The sequence below is a fragment of the Sparus aurata genome, chromosome 20, assembly GCF_900880675.1.
Source record: "Sparus aurata chromosome 20, fSpaAur1.1, whole genome shotgun sequence".
NCBI lineage: Eukaryota > Metazoa > Chordata > Actinopteri > Spariformes > Sparidae > Sparus > Sparus aurata.
The window spans coordinates 18,287,941-18,307,657 of record NC_044206.1 but is presented as its reverse complement, the minus strand read 5'-3'; the positions used below and the strand labels follow the sequence as shown (position 1 = coordinate 18,307,657).

Here is a 19,717-nt window from a genome sequence, read left to right as displayed (position 1 = left end):
TGCTCTATCAAGTTTGCTATCAAGATGCTGAAGCTTCGGCGCTTCTAGTAGCCTGTCCAATTCATCTGAGTAAAACAAGAGAAGTCTTCGACCCCCTCAGTCTCTTAGCCGATACTGAACACATTACACCCAACCAGTGTCCTCTTGGTTTCTGCACTGAAGTCTCCACACAGGTTCCCCTGTGCAAAATACAGAAAAATGCCCAGATCTCTTTTTTTATCAGTGTCCTGTTTCATGCAACCAGTTGTCCAAAATGTATAGTTTTATAGTTTAAGTTTAATATAGAGACAGGGAATGAGGTAAATACAAATTTTTGAGAAGCTTGAACCAGCAAATGTTTCTGGCATTTTTGCGTGTTAAAATAAACAAAATTGAGTGGAATCCTTTATCAATTAAATTTTCTTTTTTACTAACTGTTTTAGCACTTAGCATTGTTTCCAAACTCTGATCCATCGTGTCAAACTTAATAGCATTATGTCTATTGTTTCACGCAACAGCAACATGGGACTCTTGAGATTTTACATAATCTTCCCTTGTGCAAAGTTCTAATGTTCACAAACAGGAATCAGGTCATTATCACCTTGAGCCTGTCAGCTGTAAACAAAGCTGTACACATTCAGTTGCCAGTTTATTCTTTACATCTCTACATAAATAATTAATAGACTGCACCTTTAACACTGTACTGTACATGTTTTACATACTGTCAGTGCTCACTAGCCTTGCCTTTATATTACTGTGAAGCAGTACTGTGAGGTCATCTTCTGTGGGAGTTCTGGTCATGAAGGTTAATTCCACATAAGTGGGGCTCTCTCATGTGCCTGCTAGGGTGGGTATTTATTATAGCGCCGCATGCTTAGACCGATAAATCAATTAGTTGATCAAAATGTAGGTAATTTATTGACAACTATTTTGATAATGGACTAATCATTTGTCAATTTTCAGGAAAAAAATGCCAAACGTTTGCTGCTTCTTCCATCTTAAATGTAAATATTTGATGCTTTTTCTTTGTCATTTATGATAGGAGAGTAGAGTAGAGTAGTAGACAGTAGTACGTTTTGGACTGGATTGAAGAAGTAATTTTAAAGACTTACGGCCCTGGGAAATTGAGTAATTAGCACTTTTCACCGTTTTTTGGCATTTTATAACCGATTGATCGTGATAACAATCAGCAGGTTAACTGATAAAAAAAACCAAAAAAAAAACCATTTAATTCTTATTGGAAACACACTATTGGAAACATAAAACATATCACTTCACACCAGTGCAGTTATCAATAACAACTGTTACAAATTGGAAAAAAAATAGGGAGGGATTACCATGAATTTGTTTTTAAGTTTTCATCTGCCTGTAAAGGAATGACAAAGTATACAAGGGTTCCTTCGAACTGATCAACATTAGTTTAGGCCATATAAAATGAAGAAGGGAGTGGTAATGACAGAATATGATGGCAGAGGCCTGCTTTGCTCGGTGGGACATATATGGACAGTGGAGGAGGAAGTGGCTGGGCACAGGGGTAATAATGCTGATGAGATCCTAGCAGGACGATCTGATTCCAATGTGAATTAGAGTTAAAGAGAGCTCCCTGCCAGGCTCATACTTAGGACAATCTCCCTCACTACCAGACATTCATTGTTAATATGACATTCCCCGGGATCCCGGCTAATAACAATCTCAGAGGGTGGGGTCTTTTATGACTGTAAGAAAAAAAAAACACAGCCATTCTGCCTTTTGCTTAATGTTTATCTCTCGGGAATTGCACAGTGGCATGGCACACAGCGATACAATCTCTTTTAATTCTCTTTCTGGTCTGTTTACACTCAGAGGAAGAGCTAAGAAATCAGGAGGGCGGGGGGTGGGTTCTTCTGCAGACACACTCAGCCACATCTACCCTACAGCAGATAATGCTTCAAGGCCATTATATTCTGATTGGAAATCTAATAAACAAATCATCGATCTTAACGTGAGTCTACACCAAACATTAGAGGGGCTGAGAGCCACTTCTGTTTCAGATCTGACACAACTACACATACAGTAGACAGACAATAACCAGCTCTGACTTATTGGAGATTCTGTTGTGATCTTGTGTCATCCTTTCGATCCTTACAAGTCCTAATTAAGGCCTTAGCCTCTGGGTTACTCAGAGATATTCCCCTTTCTTTCTCTTCACAAATTCAGTAAATATACTATTGAATCACATTATCTGTTTTTGCGTTGGTCCCATTACTCACAGAAAACAATCTGTAATGATAGTCTATCATCAACGTGGTGGGTCGGGTTGCACCATTGATTATAATCCTCCAAACAGCTTTTATGTTTATGAGAAATCACCCTAAGAGCGTTCTGCATCGTATTTCCCCCTATCTGCTTCATGCAATTATATATTTTGGTCTGATCACAAAAATTTAGTATTGATCAAGGTGTGCTGCCCTCACAGACTAACCCTGTATGGCTTGTCTCCTTAGCTTTCTATTGTCTGTGGTGGGACAAACAATACGGCAGAGTTGAAAATCCATCACAGATGACAGGTCCATTACACATCGACATCAAACTGCTTTTGGTGGGGTGAACCCTTTTGTCCACTATGTCCCACTTGAGGTATTACAAGCGAGTTGAAATATTACAGAGAACAATTTTTCGGCAGCAAACAGAGAAGTTTGAATTCCTGATCTCGATTTTGTTTGTGTTGGACATTATTGTTGGTAACAGGAAATTATATCAACTTCAGTGTAGGGCTGGGTGGTGTGGCCTTATATGATATTGCGATATTGTTTGGCTGTATCGCGATACACAATACATATCTCGATTAGGGATGGGACAATAAAAGATCTAATTGCGGATGGCGCTAAAAAACACCTGTGGGGAGTTTTCATCATCAGGTTAATCATGAGATAACCTCAAATACCCTCACGGGAATTATTTTAAAAAGCTGTCTAGCCTGCTGACATACACTGATATATTGGTTCCTTGATTTATTCAAAATTGCCTAAACCTGTCACCACGGCTGAAAGCATGAATTGCACATGTATCCCCCACAGAAAACAGCAAATCAAATGTGTGTGAATACTACAAATATAAAATTATAAAAAGACAGAGATGAGGTGACCACATATATTCATCCTTTATTTGTGTGAGGAGGATGCTGTGATTTTTGAATACTCTATTCTATTGTTTTAACAAAAAAAAAGATTTGTCCTCTCTGTGATGCAATACAAACATTTGTTTTCAAACAAAATGTATGGTTAAAGTGATTCCAGTATGTTTTATTTTTTTTATTTAAAGGTTTTAGGAAGATTTGGATTGTTATCAGGATGATATGGTGAATCACAATGACATTGGACCGGGTAACCGTGACATGAAATGTTTCTATTGTTCCATGCCTAATTTCGTTAAGACAAGAATCACGTTTTTTGACCAAAAGCATCGGTATGGATATTGCAACAAAATTGTAAAGACAACTATTGGTACTTTATGAGAAAACATTAACACATCAAAAATTATATCAAACAATAATCAGTAGTCTGGACATATTGAGGGGGTGGGTGAGAGCAAGTATGATAACTAGTAGAAAAGTATGGAAAATGGCATCACCTTACTGTCATGCAGCCTATAAAGTCAGAAAAAGACAACACTTAAAAGTTTTTTGAAATGATGCATTCAGTCAGTAATTATAATTGGTTATAATTGGTATTAAGAACCTTTCATAACTAATACTGTAAAAGTTAAAGTGCTGAATTTGAATTTACAATGAGGAATACCCAGGGCATTCATTATGAGAAGACTGTTTGTTATTGTTGCATAAGGGAGAGAGCAACTAAATCAGCTCCCACAGGACCACTGCTTCACCAGGTTGCACACTGCTCTGCTTACCCTTTGATACGTCTGGCTATAAATTCTGAGTGCCGCTCATCTGGTCGTGGTGAGACAGTCTGCTTAAATACAGGATTGGACATTTAAATGATTTCACTTGTGACAGGCCTGCTGTGACAGAATAACAGATTCTGCTGAACAAATAGGCCGTGGAGGCTGCCGGGGTCCCAGGAGTCAGCCCCGTGCCCTCGGGCTCTGTTTTGTAAAAAGGACTTGTTTCAGTATGGCAGCACTTCTGGAAACATATTGGGCCTTGTTACATTGAATGAAATGCTAATTCTCACAGACTGTCTGGATTCTGGGTCTTTGTGTGCATGTGTGTGGTCACACACGTTGCACATGTGAATAGGAATAGAATTTAATCCTAAAAACCACAAATTAAAGGAGAGGAAAAAAAATAATCTAAATACAGTTCACATGAAAAATGGGTTGACATTAAATCTCTTAAATGGGATAAATAATTAATTACTTTGTCTGAACTCTAAATTCATACATTCACATGATGCTGGCCTTGGATTAAATTACTCACCCCTTATTTTAAGAGTTCTGCATGCTGCTTGTCCTTTGACAGCCTGCATAGGTGGGAGTCCCTGAAGGCATTATAAGTTTATGATGGCATGATGAGGAGTAGGCCAGCCAGCATCTGCTTAAAAAAAGCCAACCCAAGCTCTTTCTGAACTTACCTTTCTTTGTGTGGGGAATTGGACAAAAGCCATAGTTCCCTCTGGTCTGTCAAAGCTATTCTATAATCAACCAACCGTGGCCCTCCCCTTAAAGAATAGGAAGACATTATTCAGCTTCCTCCTTCTGATCTTGGGGCCACAACAAACCATGTAAGCCATGGCTGACTGGTTAAAGCAAAAAAAAAAAAGAGGAACACAATGTCCTCCTGTCAGCGAGTGCAGATACAGAGGCCTATGAGCCAGGCACCACGTGACCCTTCGACCACCGCCACGACCATGGTGGCCACGCCGCTGAGCACTGCCACACAGAGAGAGGCCTTGAACCTAAACGCTCTCAGTCTGCCATGAGGTCAGATGTAAAAAAAAAAAAAAAAAGTCTGGTTACTTCAAACTGCGACTACATGTCAAAGATGTTTCTTAATCAAAGCTGTTAGCACATTTAAGAGTCAATGACAAGTCAATATGTTGAGTAATAAGAAGTTGTCATTTCAGGAAGAATTAGCATTGTGAGAAGCCTGAAAAGGTAAAACGAAGGGCTTATTCCTTTACTGTATGTGTGACCGGGAGATTGAAGCAAGCGGGGAGCTGTGCTTGAGCATTTACACGACTGACTGAAATGTAGAGACTTAACACTCACCCAGAACATTTACTGGCTGGATGGTCTCAGTTTGCCAAACTGCATAAGGGGGATTTAAAATTAAAAAGGCAAAGGCAAGGCAAGTCTCAACGCTGTTCTCATGGGGGCTGTCATTTCGAGAGAAGAAAAGTGCAAATGACTGTCAATTTTGTACCATTTTCACTTAGCGATAGATAATCCACAACATGCACATTCTAAAGACCGCACTTGAAGCAGTAAGTATGAGTACTGACATGCAGACAAGTATTACAAAAAGCATGATTTGTAATTATAGTTTTCTTTAAATAAATGGTTCCATACAGCATATGCTGTTTTCCAATTCTACCATACAAAATCCCATTTTTTGCCATGCCTACAAGCTTAACTGAAGCCACTTCAAAAACTGTTATTATTCCTATGAGCAACGTTGATTTTATAAGTGTACTGCCAATGATCATGGAGAGAGGCGCTGAATGTTAAATAGGTAAAGAGCCCTGTGGCAGAGGCATTGGCCCCCTGTTACCACTTAGCCCTATTTGGCTGGCCTCACTCACACTCATAATTAAGACCCCCTACTGTGAATATAAATGGCCCCTCAATCAATAGTGATAGAGAGAAATAAAGAGACAGAGACGTGAAGACCATGGGCATATCTCAGGGGCAAACATGATAGCATTATGAAAGGAGCAGCTTGAAAGCGGCTTTTACTCTGACAAGGGAGCTAACATTGTAATTGTCCCTCGGGGGACCAGAAGCTCTTGTTATTAGAAAACAATTTCTCCCTCCAGGCCATTTCTTCTTCAGCCTGAGGGCACCAATGATTCTACGTTTCTCTTCTCCATCCTGTTACCCAGCCACTGCCTCGTGTACGATGAATAAATGATGCTAAGAAGTTAGAAAGTTCTCAGTTTCTATTGAAAAATTAAACACAGATTTCATATTTTTTTACAAGATGGTTAAGAAGTAATCGATAGATCAGACTCTGCAAAAATGTTCCTTTGTGCTGTGTTTGAACCCTATTTACAGTATGACTGAAACAGTGTGTATTTAAAGGGAAGGATTGCAGTTTAATGTGTGCTAAATAGCCTTGTTGAAGAATGAGTGAATTTGCTCTGCTGTCTTTGTTGGTCTGTGTCTGTCTTCCTTTGTTCTGGCTGCACCTTTATGTAATTTACACTGTCCTGTGCTGAACATCTATCATTCCAAATATTTACCCCATTCCCTGGCTAATTTCAAAGGTTTATTTCCTGAAATGAATCCCCTTTGTCAAATCCATTGATCCCTGCAAATCTAGAGCAACATTACTGTTTGTATAATAAATTGACCTGTAATGTAGATTAAGTTAAGGGTGGAGAAAAGACTGAAGGAAAAAAAAGTAGAAAAAAAATGCCCATTAACATTTTGCCTTGTGAGTTTGTGTGGTTAATTTAAAACATTTAAGGCTGGAAATGAGCTTCTCCATCAAATGTCCCACTTCCATTTACATTTCTTGCATACAAGTCAATTTGTGGCTGCCCCACACCATAAATCATTGCCACCGGAATGCTGTGTCGGTACCTCTAGACATTACCCTGGCGCATGGTACTTAAAAAAAGCAATTTAGAACTCCATTTGCTCAAAAAACAGTGTGCTTTCAGCAGACTCACACTTCTCCCAGCAAAATGAAGATTAAACAGCATTGCCTAAAAGAGTTTTATTGTGTATGAATGTCTTGCATTTGTTCCAGTTGTGTTTTTCTCTTCTTTTGTGTGATGTATGTGAGTAGTAATGGGTTGAGTAAACAGGTATTAGTGCTTCATTCCTGCAATTGGAGGCGTTTTTCCCCCAAAAAAACCCAAGATATTTCATCATAGTGTTTCATGATGTTATTCATTATCTATCTATCTGCTGATATTCATTTCTCAATTACAATTAATGTATAGTTAAATCTATAAAATGTCAGAAAATAATGAAAGCTACCTATCAAATGTCTGTTTTTGTCTGATCAGTAGACCAAAACACAAGGATATTCAGTTAACTGTCATATAGACAAAGAACAGCAGCAAGTTCCCTAAATTTGAAAGACTGGAACCAGTGAGTTCTTGCTTGAAGAATGACTGAAACAAGTGATTATCCATACATCTGCAGATTATATTTTTTTATTTATAGCTCAATCATTTCACCTCTTTTTGAGGTGAAAACTATATCATTTATACAAGATAATTATTGTGATATTTTGTGCTTTTCTGGTTATTTTTCCATCCTCTCCGTTACTGACCTCACTCCTCACACTTTAGCTCTGAAGCACCCTGGCAGAGAGAAAGTAGAAATAAACCCACAGGTCTGTTTACTGTGCTTCCATTCACCATCAATAATGGGCTGATAAAAGAGATGCTATCTGACCAACCAGAAAGCAGTGGTCAGTAAAATAGGTACAATATTGTGTCACGTATCAGGAAATAATTGATGACCCCCTTCACGGGGATCTCAAACGGGGCATTGGGAAATCATTTTCAATCTATGGCTTAGCAGATGAAACAAATGCTCCCGGCTTGCTTTGTCAATTCTCACTCCTTAGGGTCAAACAAACAGCTTTTCCAGGGCCAGCTCAAAGGCTAGTGTACGGGCAGCCAAGCTTAAAATGTCCCTTGTCCTCCACAAAATGATACAATGGAGCATTTCATATACCAACAGTTTGTTATTTGTCATTGACAAAGTTATAATAAGCGGGGGCCTTCATATTCATTGACCAGGTGACCCTTACATTCCCAAAGCCTTCGCACACATCCTGGTCCATGTCTCCACTGTGCTCTCATTAATGTCCTGGCCAACTGTTTATTAAGACACGAAAAAAAATAGAAAAGCAGGAGGCGAAATACAAACAGTATGCATGATCACTTAAGGGCTTTTCACTTGCATGTGCGTATACGAAGCTGAATTATTATACCATTAATTAGTCATTTATAATGAGTCGACAGATTGCTGATAGGAAAAAAAAAACATTTACTTTCTATAGCTTCACATTTGGCCCAAAATAAGATTTCTCCAACAATAAAATTAATATCTTTGAGTTTGGGGCTGTTAAATGACAGACGGCTAACGTCTGGTGACACTCTTAAACATACATTAAGAGTGTCACCTTTAGCTCTGAGATGTTTTTTTTTAAAGATTTTCAAGCTATTTGTTAAAATAAATGATTAATTAAAGATACATTTATTATTAAAATAATCCTTAGTGAGGCTCTGTATGTGTACTGCCAAGTGTTTGGTGAAAATGCAGCTAAAATGTGACAGTGCTCTGGTAAGACCAGTTAGTGTTTTAATGGTCTGTTTTTCCTTTTTAGCACGATCTGGTTGTTGTCTACTCAGCAACTCTTTAACTGATTAGTTTAGCTTCAGTGCTACCAGGGGCCAGACAATGGAAGCTATGCAGGAAATATTCACACAGCCCACACAAAGCATGCAGCTGAAGTGATGCTCTACTGCTGTGCCAATAGCTAATGAATCAATAAATTAAAATATTTACAATTATTTGTTGATGGAGGCTGCTGTAATTATTTGTTGATGGAGTGTGTCTAAAAGCACAAATCAAAAATGATGTTTTAAATTAATCTAAATAGATGCAGAGTTGACACGTTGCTGCTCAATTTTGTTTTTACATCGTCATCAATGCAAAATTAACGGCTGCCTTAATTGATTGAAATTGAACCTCAAAATAGGATCTCAAATGTGTCACAGGGAGTGAGTCATCAATTGGTACTTCAAAAACAAGTGGCAACGGACGGTACGACAAATATAATCCATCTACAGCAACAATAGGCTATTAAGTTCAGTTTGGGTGCACATTCCCTGTTTCTATTGAAACACTGAGTAAATACCTCTGACAAACTTTTCAAAAACATCCTGCTGTGGTGCAAAAATTCCTCCTCCACTGCTCGGAGAACGTTTTCCATTTCTCCAGCTGGCTCGTTGCTGGCCGTGGGGGTGGAATCGACCGGCCACGCGCATTGGGGGCCCCACATCTTACACACTTCTGTGTCCACGGGCCTCCTGCTCGGCTCTGTGAAACCAACAGTTTATTCTCTACCAGCAGGGCTCGGAGCATGCTCTGGAGGGGGCGCATTGTACGGCATTACCAAGACAATGGGGCCATATGGGGAACAGAAGGATCTCCCGCTTGCCTTTTCAGCACACAACAAACGGTGTAGCATATTATGCGTGGCAGCGGTCACTTTAGGGTTACAGTTTTTAGCATAACAACTGATGAAAAAGGGAAAGTCATTTCATTCCCATTTAAGGCTATTATTGGCACGACGTAAGGGGGTGAGATTTATGGGTTTTGAACAATACCCTTCTTGGTCAACATACTGGCGAAGGCTCGGGGAGAGATAATTGTATCACATCATGTTCATCAAATATACATCATGTCAAAGGCGGCTGCTCTGTTGATTTGTGTATGTTGCTTAGTGGGCCACATGATGTCTGATTATTCCTTTCTTTCCTACTTCTTTAAATGCGTATTTGTGAGAGAATAGATACCTCAACCAAAAGCCCACATGTATGTGTCGATTTATCACAGTGAGAAATCCAAGAGACACAATCGTGTGCGCGTGCAAACACAAAAACGAGGCAGCAGTGACGTCACGCGCAGGGTGCTGCAAAATGATGCAATTGTAAATGTCTGAACATCTTGTGTGTTGATTGGAGCATCGCAGATCTTGTGATGGTAGACTGCAGATCCAATCCATTCCCGGTGTATGGCATCTTCACACACAGTCAGCAAAGCAGGAAAAATCATATGGTGAAGTGTTGCTTGATCTACGACAAGTGCATCAATGCCAAGAGACTCTTTTTTTTTTTTTCTGTCTGAGAGGATGCTTTAAATATCCTCTCCAGTGAGCGCCTGGATTCTCCTGAGATTGTGCGAAAACTTTAATGAATTCAGCTGAAGACGTTTAGTCATTTTCATTTATTCAAAACAGTAACAAGCTTGTCTTTTGTTTTTTTTTTTAAAGATAATTTAAAAGTTACAAAAGATATGCACTTGAAATTATTAGTGGTACCAACGGTGTCAATAATTATTGGCCTATCTGCATGTAATGAATTGACTATCCACATAATCTGGCTCATAATGGATTTAGGACACCAAAGGGTCCTCTAAAGAAGATGAGAGCCTATTGATCCACAAGATAAATGCTCTTTAGGATGTTAATAGTCTAATTTGCTTTAATGATTTCTCCTAGCACTTCCCCAGTCAAGGACAGGATAATATACACTTAAAAAGGCATTCCGAGCAGAAGCACAGCAACTAGACGCTTCCTGCATAAAAATGTAGGGCATTTGAGTCGAATGTTTGAAATTGATGATCAACCCCGCCATTAGTTTGTCTTTATTTGCTTCCTTCCAAGGTAATTATCATGGATTAATGCTGTTCTGGAGTGTCATGCGAAATAACATTAGCAGTATCCATTTCCAGAATAACCTGCCCAGGTCTAATAGGCAGAATAATAATGCTTCTGGGTTTTTCTTTCATGTGGCACTAAAGCGCACATTGAACACATGGTCTGTGGGACGGATTGTTGATGCATTATTTAATTAATTAGCTGTCAATTTTCAACCGCAAATTATCTTAAAGATGTCAGTGACATGTATTGTAATTGTTAATTATTTGTGTGAGGAAAAACACCTTTTCTTTTAATTCTTAATAGCTCTTTAATTTTGAATACTAAAACATAATTTTGAATGTTTCAATTTTCCTTTCAACATATTCTGGTTACATCTAAATCTGCTCTATGATATAAGTGACATTTTAGGATTTTAGCCCACCGCTGTAGCAAATTTTAATCTCAGACAAAGGCAGTGTAGTATGACACACCAGAGACAAGATGAGCTATTGCTTTAGCAGTTTCAGGCATAAATGACATTGACTTCTGGGAGATGGAACTCTTTAACATGCTCTGCACCAACTGAGTCACATCTGCCGTTGACAAACAGCTAAGGAGTAACCTGAGTCTATGTTCTCTTTACTGGCAATTTTTACATTTTATCATTGAAGTCAATGAGCCAATCTGCAATTTACGCCGTGGAGAGCGGGATGAGTGTATTCAGAACCCGGTCACACACCCAATCTCCTACTAAAGAGCAGCGATAATGTAATAATGCCTCACTGATGTGCCAGGCAGTAATGGTGCTGAACATCTCCCATTCATCCAACACTACCTGATCATTGCTTTAACGGAATAATACATTACGGCTGGAAATAGCTGTAAACCTCCAACTTTATCTTGGGAATGTGCTCTCCTTTTTACCTCAGGAAACGTTCCTGTCCCTCGGTAATAAAAGGCAGAGCTATCAGGATGAAATGAAAAAGAGATTGAAACCCCTCTGTCTCCGACAGGCAATGCAGAGACACACAGTATGGCCCTCTTCTTATTTTGTAGCCTACAGGCTGTTTGTATTATTATGAAAATAGGTATTATGATCTTATGCCTTCCCCCAGAAGAAAATGAAAACACTGGAGATGTCTGCTTTTTTCCTTATGACTGTAAAGTAGGTCTGATTGACCGTTACTTCACTCTGTTTCTTAGCCCTGTCAATTCTTCCTGCCTTGACAAATGACACTTAGCCGTCTGTCAATAATGGCCCACGTAAATGTGCTTAAATGGGCCAGGGCACACCAATGTTATGGCTGTTCATCCTATTTAAATTACTTTCTGCCTTACATAATTACAGAAACCTCGTATAAGAGGGTAGTTCGAGCATAGAGGCAGTTCAATGTATAGAGGTGAAGGCAGAGATGCATACAGTAGAAGGCCATGTTGCTTATGGATATAGAAACAGGAATGACGTGCTGAAGACAGCTTTACGAATAATTGAGAAAAGACAGAGGCGCAAGAAGGTGACATCAGTCATTAACCTTATATCAGGCCATTTTGTAAATCAATGTCACTCACATTTAATAACAAGTGTAATCAAAGGAATTATGCAAATTTAATTTGATGCCTCTTGCATTATGCAAATCTCAGCCAAATATAATGAATCCTGACACCTGACCAGTGCAGTATACAGCATGGGTGGTTCACATTGTTAAGGAGTGACTGCTGACAGTATTTAGGGAAAAAGACTGAGGTGAGAGGGGGGATATATGCACTAGAGATCATCAATTATATTATTGCTGCTGAGTATAATGAGTCACCGATGTGTGTTTCTGTTTTGTGTTCGGCATTTGGTTGCTATAACAGAGACATTTAGATTGCTGTGATTCAAGCTACACTGGATGTTATTAAAAGGTCTTTGTGTAAATGTGTCTGGATTATGTTTCCGTAATGGAGTGAACGCACTGCAATGCGAGAGTGAAAACAAATGTCTGCTGCAGAAGCAATTTTCCGTGTATTGTATTAGTGACCAACATGTCTGCATGACCCACCGACTCTGACAACAACCCCACAGACACACACCGTTACAAGTGGTTCATAATAACAAGGGGACTCCTCGCATCGGATGCAGTCAGCTGGCTCGCTACAACCAAATGTTACGGAGTAAAACAGCATGTCATGCTGCCATTTGACATGGTGAAATATGATTAGATGAGATCCATTTCAAAGTGCAGGGGCTGGCCTATACCAGCATACAATCTGCAATAAACAAATACCAAGAGAGGAGGTGCACTGAGGCATGAACGTTGACACACTTACAGAATAATCCTGCTGCCTGCTTTTGAAGGTGGTTGCAACTTTTTGGATATTTATTCTTCTGTCAATTGGAAATCTGCATTGATTCACACAATATTTATACATATATTTACTGCATTGCTTTAATTTATTCAATCTGTTTACACAGCCACTGAGTCAATCCCAGTTAATCCCTGAGATCCTTGTCAAAATAATGTAAAAACAAAAAGTCTTAAATTCATGAAATAAATATTTATGAATGTTTATTAATCTAATAGGAGGAGAGATGGATACACCTAGATTATGATTGATATATATTCTGGGTCAATAATTTGATCTAGAGTAACATCAACAAAAGAGCTGACACAATAAATTGATTAATCGATTAGCTGATCAACAGAAAAATTACTCAGCAATATTTCTAATCATGATTTAAGTAATTTTTAATGCAAGAATGCCAATAATTATATGGTTCCAGCTACTCATGTGAAAATGTTTTCTATTTTTCTTTGTAAACAATGACAAAAATCTATGTGGTGTTTTGGATTGTTAGTTGGACGTAACAAGCAATTTGAATGGGTCAACTTGCAATGAGATGATTTGAGATGATTTTCAGGACATTTTCGACATACAATCTATTGTGAAAATAATCGTCTAAGTATTGAATTGTAAAAACAATCATTAGTTGGTGCCATAATTAATAAATAAAATGTAATAGTCTTAACTGAAGTCGTTAACATGTGCTAAAGCACTAATCTTGGCGTATTTTACTCAACTACAGAGACATTTTTACACTGTCAGTTGTTTCTCTCAGAGGCTATGCAGCAGGATTTGTGTGCCTCAGATGGTGTGTGTTACTAAGTCCTTTAGTGTGCACCACTCTAGGAGTAAAATGAGCTTCGATCTGTCCCAGAGGTAGCCCATCAAGAGGTGGGGAGGTTAGTTGGTCGTCACGGCCATCTAGACCCTTGCCTGTGAAAGCCTGCCAGAATCAATGCTAATTATGCTGCCATCTGCGAGGTGCCTGCGCTAGGTTGACACCTGTTCACTTCCAAGTGACGCACAGAAACTTCAATCAAGCCGGGAAACAAGATGCTAACACTGCTGAAGAGGGAAATGATTGGTAAAAGTATTGACAGCGACGATAGTTGGTGGATAACAACTGCAGAAGATATCGGTGTCATACATGAAGCTGGCTGGGCAACGTATGAAACCTTGGTGTAAAATTCATTCATTCATTCATTTATTCATTCATTCATAGCTAGCTCAAACACAACGTAGTCTAAACCATCTCACCACTGTTTCTGATGCTATATACAGTACATCCACGCTGAAAATGTCTAATTGACCCTTCCACTCTGTCAGCACAGTCGTTTCTCTCCTGGAATCCCAACTCAGCCTATGTGTGTGATAAATGTCCCTAGGCTATAGCAACACTGTCCCTTTCCAGATAATTTATCATGCAAAGACAATCAGTCAGAGGACTTGATTAATATTTTCTAGGGGATCTTTTCAACTTTGGAGGCTGATCTAGCCAGCCACATTAGGCAGAGTGTTTGCAAGAGGAAACCAATAAACTAGGTTTGGCTGTTTGCTCACTGAGACCGTGGGCCTGTCAATTCTTTGCCCCTTGAAAGAGATCTGCCATTAAGGTGACATGAGAAACAAATGAGGCCAATTTCTCCTCCAATGTCCCATCTGATATGTCAATAAAGGCCCAGCAGCCGCAGGATGCTCTGAGATGGATTTTTCCTTGCAGCTAGACAATCAGTGGAATACATCTAACTTTCCTCCGATAGGTGAATCACTCAAGACAAAACCAATGGACTAGCGTTAAGTAGCAACTGCAGATTTGGTTTCAGACAAATATATGATGAGATTTACTTCTGAGGTTTTTGTTTTCCGTCTTACAAGAAAAGATAAGCCAGGCAATGCATCTGAATTATGTTTGTCTTTTGCTGGGTATAAAACTGGAGCTTGACCAGACATCAACATCTCCCTTACAGCGAGGTGATTCCATCTGTGCAGGTATTTTTCTTCAGTCATAGCTCACATCCAGCTGGAGCTGTATGACAGGTTGATAAAAAGAAATGTATTCCTATCCAGCAGAGGCATTTTCTGTTTATGCCACATGGCAGGTGTAGTGACACATCTGACTGATTTCAGAAGCTAAATCTCAATCGCAATCAGAGTAGAAAAAAGTTGCTTTACTGATCAGGATTTTTGTCCATTCTATACATTTTTACACCCCAAAAAAGCATATATGCAGGTTTTTTAAATGCAAACTATGACATTTTTATGCCACTAGGGCTCTCAATTAAAAACAAAAGAAAGTGGGATCATGGGAGTTGTTGTCTTCATTGTTGAAAAACAACCGTTGCTGATGAAAATCTATGTATGGTTTGTGACTGTGGCAACATTTTTGATCTAATTAAATTCTTTTTTCATGTCTTATTCAAATCCCTTCCCTTACACAACTATTTCCTGGAAGTCACAGCACCAGGTGACCTAAAGAAATGCACCGTTACCTTGAATTAGTTGAGACATCAAAAGGTTACATATCATATATCTAAATGCGGCTAAACATGCCAGAAAAAAATCCCATTGCAATTAGAGGTCTTGCCTTTCTGTTATTTTCCTGGCATGTCTATTTCAAAATCACACATGCACCAATAAACAGTGAAGAGTAGAAATCAACATGGAGACCAGTAACAACATTATGGCGGTTAGATTTTTGTATATTTTACAAACTCAACATCAGCTGAACAATATTTGAGCGCTGCTTGAACAGAGACAGATGGAAAACTGCTTTCGCTTAAATGCCTGGAACTCAATGGGTGTCATAGCATCGCACTAGAAAAAGGGAAAGGGGGAAGATTTTAAGAAAATGTAGGGAATTTTTGAGGAACATTTAAGGAAAATGTAAGGGACATTTAGGGAAAATTTGAGGAAAAGTTTGGAACAATTTGAGTAAAACTAAGGGAAAATGTGCGTCTCTAATTGGGTGTCAAGTTTCCATCACTGCTGATCATACCAGGGAATACTGCAGAGCTATTTTTAACTAAGGATGAATGCCAATTGCAGTTGTTCCCAATGAAGGCAAAAGCCAGATGTTTGTGGCTGCCAGTAGGTTTTTTTTGTTCAATGTGAAAGAGATTATGAGAAATAACATGAGAAATATCTGGTTAGGACAGAAAAAGAAAATATTAACCTCAACAGGAAACAAAATGACTATACTGCTATCATACCTTTCAAATTAGCTTGCAAATTAACAATGTAAATGGTGGTCTTCTACACAGCCTCAGACCAGGACTGATAAACTGGAAATTAGAATAGATCACAATTAGAAACAACATTAGAGTCCCACGTGTGATTGTGATACTTATATGTAGAATTATGGCCTCATCTGCTGAGCTGCAGCATCGATAGGCATTCATTAAGTATGCAGCTCATAAAGTCAAATGTTTTTCAATAAATATCATGGGAACGAGGCTCGAGATACTCCACATTCAGAGACTTACAATGGCAGCATATGTTGAGGTGGATTGAGTCCTCAGGCTCCAATCTGGCTCTCTCTCTCGGACTTAGAAGATAAATTATGTGGGCTATTTTTCCATTATGTTAATCAAAACACTCGCCATATGCATTACTATTATTAGATTGGTAACAGAAGACATCCTGTTTTCAATGTGAAATTGTGAGACTGAGCGTTAATTGATCACAAATGCAGTTTTAGGATAGTCAAAAGATAATTCAACAGCTGGCCTTGTTTATATCTCTTGTTAACACGTTATATATGTTTTATGGGGTGTCAATTGATGTTGTTTCATATTACTGCAGGAGCCTATTTACAAGGATGCCTCAGTGTGTAACGAGAAGCATAAATGACAAATACGGTAATCTAACTTGATTTTTGAAACAACAACGCAAAATCCATTCCATTTGCTTTTCCAGAGTGGTTTATGTGCCATTGTTGTGAGTGGAGGACATGGTTTATGTGACTTTAAGTAAAACAAACAAAACAAGTGCTGCAGTTCTGGCATTTAAAGAGAGTCTGAGAATGTGTGTTGGCCCACCTGAGCTGCCCTAATTGTTTTCGAGATACACATAAGGTCTCAGGCACCATCTTAAATTCCAAGGTTGCACTTACAGCCTGCTGGACGTCCTTGACTGGAGCCAGACGCCGGCCTAGAGAGGGCCGTTTGGCCAACAATGTCATTGTTATGGCCTTTGTCATCTCAATTAGCAGGCGGGTGCTAAAACACAGAGCTCTAAATGGTGGCATCAGTGTTAACCTGGGACACAACACACTGCCCATAAACCCCCAGCACTTATGCCTACTGCTGACCATGCTGTTTGTCTCTCATTACCTTCCAGCAGCAAAACGGGGCCCAGAGGTTAGACTAATGACCCTCTCTTTCACAAAGTTACTGCAACTACTGTTGCTGTTGGATGGAAGTATGAAATGAAACAAATAAGTTGGATCTGTCAGCAGCTAGGTCATACAGTGAGCCTCTGAAAAGAAGGAAAGTCCGTTTATCATTAAGAGTGTGTTTCCTCCATCAGAAACAGTGGCTGATTAAATTAGGCCCATTTTAAGGTCAATGTATTTCTTTAATCAGTTGTCCCTTTTGATCATCCCCAGGACCAGTGCTTCTCAAACTCAGTCCTTAGTAATTGGTCCTCCTTATTGGCTCACTGTCTGTACTCATGTGCTCATGGTTTAATGTTTCCAACGTTTTCGGCACAGGCAGAGCACATAATACTGTGCATGTTTAACAGTCATTTCCATAAGTAAGTGCAATTTCAGTACAGTTTGTTCCTGTGTAATGAAGTGAAATCTTGTTTGTATTCCCCCTATTTCACAAGGAAACCCACTGAAGCAGCTACACGGGAATTAAAGGGGCTAAAAATTAAAAACCGGCACTATCTTTAACTGAATGTCACATTATTAGGAAATAAAATCATTGGCTTGCATACTAAGTAGTTCTGTTTTTGTTATTTTTCTGATTTTATATTCGGCAAGAGCTTTTTTTCCCCCTCGTTGTTATTGTCTGAGTCTATAAGTGACCTTAACAAGAAAAAATGCAAATGATGTGCGAGAGAAAATGGCTAACATTTATTTATCCTCGCTGTTCTCTTGTCTTGTTGGTGTCATTAGAACAGTTCGCTGCATCCCATTCTCTCCCATTATCTCTGCTATCAACGCGGCACAGCAAGATTCCAGCAGGGCTATAAATACTTCCCCTGGACCACATACGGCTAGCACATCATCTCCCAGACACAGCTTAATGATGGAAAAAAAAATCTAATGTCTTTTTGCCCCCTTTCTTCCGCACATTCTCACAAAACCATGAAAAAAAGTCAGCCAGCTTGCAGAAGTTACACACACATTTAGCGGGAAAAAATACATTTGCACCTAAGTATCAGCCACGTCTAAGAAGGTGTGAGAGGAAATGATAGATGTCTGTCTGATCATCCACTGGCACAGGTTTTTGTTGATTGCACCAGGGTCACTGACTGGCTGGCTCCACAGATCCATTAGAGCGAGAATGCAAAAAGGACACTTTATCTGAATTCATTATAAATGGATCTATATCTTATGTTTAGGGCCAAGGACACGATTTGTATCACAATGCAAATATCTATCATTAAATGTTGACAGTTCATTTTTCCTGGCAAAGAAAGAAAAATGTTTTCTGTGCAGCACTCTCTCTGTGCTGTTCTTTTCCTGATAAGGCACCACCAAAGTAGTTGGAGCCGATTTGTTGTCCAAATTGAACGGTTTGTCATAATTTCATAAGGGGAAAGTATCCGGTTTCATGATTTGCATGTATTGTAACATTACAGGTAAATAGTATGATGAATATCCCAAAATATAACCAGTGACTTGAATATACAGCTTACCATACAGTCTGTATGCATTTAAAAATATTGGCAAAACAATTTTAAGAATCTGTCTATTTTTTACTCGGATATAAACAGTCGGGAAATTAATAAATTGCAATTCAACACAAAACAAAGACAGAGTGGTGAAACAGCAGCAAAACGTCGCCTTCTACACTAAACTGACAGGAAGTAAAATTACTGCTGGTTACGTGTATATTCCAATCAAGTCAATAGTAACCCTGTCCAACCTCTCCTTCATACAAACTGACACATCATCATTTTTGCGTGCTCGCAAACTTGTAGGCACTTTGTCCGATGCGGGGAGTTGAATTGCTGAGCACATGGCTGGGCATGTCAGTCAAAGAGCAAAAGGAGCATCCCGTTGTGTCGCTATCTAAATAACGGCTATAAAGCGTAGCTAACGGTGTCCTCTGAAACGTGCTCAGGTGGAAAGAACTAGACAAACAGAGACAGCCACCGCAGTGCTCCCTGACACAGAGGACAAAGTGAGGGCCTCATTTCCTCCCTCTAATCAGTGTTTACATCCACCCCAGTGCCAATGGCTGGTGACTGAGCAAGACGTGGATCAATCACCAAAGGCAACCTGGCTGGGGAGGACGTTACTGATACACAACACACACAAACAGACACACACCAGCCTGGCACCAGGGGAAAGCAACACGCTCTCATCTTAACCTCCTCTTCTTCCACTGTGTCCTCACTCTCTCTTTCTCTCTCTTTTCTCTCTCTCTCTCTCTCTCTCTGTCTCTCTCTCTCTCCCTCTGTCTCTCTAATGGGTGCAGAGAAATTACAGCTAATTAAGGATGTAAATGGTGGCGGAGAGTGACTTCTAATTCTGCATTAAATTGTCTCTTACCTCAGCAGAAAAATTTATCAGAGGAGGCAATGTCAACTTTTACTGGGGTGGGTTATTTGCATTTCTGCACGCATTAATTCTGGGATGTGCAGCGCCTACAGAGGCAAACAGAGGGCATGAACAGCATCCCAGCAACC

General features: G+C 39.4%; 1 long non-coding RNA gene across 6 annotated transcripts in view; it reads right to left on the bottom strand.

The window, feature by feature from the left end:
• LOC115570862 (uncharacterized) overlaps positions 1-19,717 on the bottom strand; it is a 67,985-nt gene that overhangs the window by 31,578 nt on the left and 16,690 nt on the right. The window contains exons 4-5 of one of the 6 annotated variants that reach the window (XR_003981824.1): positions 9,023-9,204; positions 7,342-7,454 (exon numbers count right to left, since the gene is read on the bottom strand). The exons of 4 other annotated variants lie outside the window; for them this stretch is intronic. This is a non-coding gene — a long non-coding RNA (uncharacterized LOC115570862). Of the gene's footprint in view, positions 1-7,341; positions 7,455-9,022; positions 9,205-19,717 lie in introns of those variants that run through there. One more of the 6 variants, XR_003981826.1, reaches the window with a different exon arrangement.